At 39.2% G+C, this 3,154-nt stretch overlaps 1 pseudogene; it reads right to left on the reverse strand.

The window, feature by feature from the left end:
- Positions 1–2,343: 2,343 nt before the first annotated feature.
- On the reverse strand, positions 2,344–2,825 carry LOC150019154 (small nuclear ribonucleoprotein E pseudogene; annotated as a pseudogene).
- Positions 2,826–3,154: the final 329 nt, after the last annotated feature.

Raw genomic sequence — 3,154 nt, forward strand, 5'->3', positions numbered from 1 at the left:
CTTTTCTTTCTGCCTTTTAGCTATAACTTAAATACTTTTAGATATGACAGTCATCTAGTGACCATAGGGACAAAAGCCACACTATACTCTCAGAAAGATAAAAGAATTATGGGTCCATATAAATATCTTTAAGTTACTATATCATCCCTGCATCTGTTATTTTGTGAGACAAATAATCCCATTATATGTTTAAGCCACTGTTGGTTTTATTTTACTCCAAGCCAAATGCATTTATAACCCATACAGAAGCCTTCATTACAGAAAGGTATATAACCTGAAACCCAAAAGCATTTAGACATTAACTAGGCAAAAAGATACCCTGGCTGGTTTGGCTCAGTGGATTGAGTGTCGGCCTGCGAGCTAAGTGTCGCTGGTCCGATCTTCCAGTCAGGGCACATCAGAGAAGGAAAACTCTGACTCCAAAAAACCTCCGCTGCCTTGCAGCATACCTCTTCAGGGGAAAGGCTAAGGGAGTAAACCCCGACAGAAAATCCGGAGCCGGAGTCCCTAAGGCGGTTTGACGTTGTAGTCAACACCGGCAACTCCTGCGGCGCACCTGAACCCAAGCTGTATTGACTCCGTCTTTCCCTTGGGCTCTTCAGCTGCGAAGAGAGGTGGGGTCTGCTGCATGGGCAACAGCAGACCCTCCATATCACCCTGCCCAGGCTCTGTAGCTTCAGCTTCACTGGAGAGGACACTCCAGCGTCATCACAAGATATCGATTCAACACGGGAGGAGACAGATACCGTGTCACTCCCGAGTCGGACTGCACAACCATTCTCGGCGGTGCAGGTAGACTCTTAAGAAGCTACACCATCGTCTCTCGAGACGGACGGCTGCCGACGATGGAGGCAAAAAGAGAAGCTCTTAGTTTTATTTAAATTCATATTCAATTTACTAAACTTAAAATTAAAAGCCAAATTTGTCATAAGCCCTTAAACTCAATTGACAAAAATTTACAAATGTTAGTTTGTTTACACAACTGGATTTATTTCAGAGAAAGAAATAAGATCAAAATTATGAACATTAAAATGGCAATAAATTCACAACTATCGGCAACTGATTCTAAAAAACAAAAACAAACTAAGCAAACACGAAGAACAGAAACAGAATCATAGATATGGAGATCATTTAGAGGATTATCAGTTGCGAGGGAAAAGGGGGAGAATCGAGGAAAAGTTGCCAGGGATTAAGAAGCACAAATTGGTTGGTACAGAATAGACAGGTGAATGTTAAGAACAGTATAGGAAAAGGAGTAGCCAAAGAACTTATATGCATGACCCAGGACATGAACTAAGGGGAGGGATTTCTGGAGGGAATGGGGTGGGGGTACCAGGTAGAGGGGAAAGAAGGGGGAAAAACTAGGACAACTGTAATAGCATAATCAATAAATTATATTTTGAAAAATAAAAATATTTAAAACACCTGCCTTCAGTTCTCCTTGCTATTAATGTTTAATCAGTTTATAATATTGAAAGATTAAATTTGTCTAAACCTTTCCCAAACATATACAAGCTTTATTAAATAATTTCTCTTAAATTTTTAAACCATAACCACAAATTCAATATGTCAAATGTTTTCAAGCATTTTACTCTATAAATAAAGCAAAGCAATAATAACAAATCTTAGAATATAAACAATATTACAAATCAATGTCTAAACATACCGGTTCACTAAATCAGACCCTTTTAAACTTTTGAAACTGTTTACAGTCACATTCTCTTAGATATTTCAAGTTAAAACTAGACTAGTTCTGGTCAAGGTGGTGGAGTAGGTGGAAGCTGCACTCACCTCCTCCCACTAAATCATAGAACAAGCTACCTGTAGAACCATCTCAAGACTAGCTGAACGGAAGTCCTATAACTAAAGATATATAGAAGCCACACTGAGACTGGTAAGAAGCATAAAAACAAAACAGAGGCTTGCCTGACACCCACATGTGGCAGTTGAAAATCCAGAGGGATATCTCAGCAGCAGAGGACTCCCCTTAAAAGCAAGGGGTCCGATCCCCACACTGGGCTCCCCAGCCAAAAGCACCAATGCTGGGAAGAGGAATCTGTATAATATGTGGCTGTGAAAATAAGGATTTCATTCATCCAGGTGAGAATGAAAAGCTGTTGGAAACCCAGGCATCCTCTTTCTTTTTTTTTTTTTTTAAGTATATTTTATTGATTATGTTGCTACAATAGTTCCAATTTTTCCCCCTTTGCTCCCCTCTTCCCAGTACGCCCCTTCCCTCCAGCAATCCCATCCCCCTTAGTTCATGTCCATGGGTCGTGCATATATGTTCTTTGGCTTCACCCTTTCCTATATTATTCTTTTTTTTTTAAATAAAAACAATCACACAGCATTTATTGTCATTTGGTAATAACAAAAAGGCAATCGAAGTGATATAAATGAATGTTCAAGGACTACATCCACAACAAAGAACACCTAAAAAACACAAACTGTATTGCTTCTCAACAATTTCTTGCTTCATTAGTCACTTCTAGTTGGAGACACTTTGGAGGAGAGTAATATTATCTCCTTTTAGCATGATCCGACCTAGTTGTTTCCTTGACTTTGTTTTAGAATGAATTTCTTCTGCATCATCTAATACGAGGTTCATATATTCATCAAAACCAATGATACAGCCCTCTATTCGCATATTCACTTGCTCATAAAGCCACACCTGAATCCGAGATCTGTACATTTTGCAAGTATCTGAAGATGAGGTTGATGGGCTGCACCACCACCTTCTGCACTTTTTGGCCCTGGCCGCGGTACGCCATGATTGAAGCTGACAAAAGACCTCACTACACCCCACGTTACCTCAAAAAGCTACTTCTGGAATCTATATTATTCTTAACTTCTTCCTGCCTATTTTGTACCAACCAATTATACTTCTTAGTCCCTGCACCATTTCCTCATTTCTCCCCCTCCACTCTCCCAGCTGATAACCCTCCAAATGATCCCCATACCTATGATTCTGTTCCTATTCTGGTTTGCTTAGTTGGATTTTGTTTTTATTTTTTAGATTCAGTTGTCGAAAGTTTTGAGTTTGTTGTCATTTTAGTGTTCATAGTTTTGATCTTCTTTTTCTTAAGTAAGTCCCTTTGACATTTCATATAATAATGACTTGGTGATGATGAATTCCTTTAGCTTTACTTTGTCT

This window comes from Furipterus horrens, unplaced genomic scaffold, assembly GCF_987537825.1.
Source record: "Furipterus horrens unplaced genomic scaffold, mFurHor1.1.pri manual_scaffold_2, whole genome shotgun sequence".
Lineage (NCBI taxonomy): Eukaryota > Metazoa > Chordata > Mammalia > Chiroptera > Furipteridae > Furipterus > Furipterus horrens.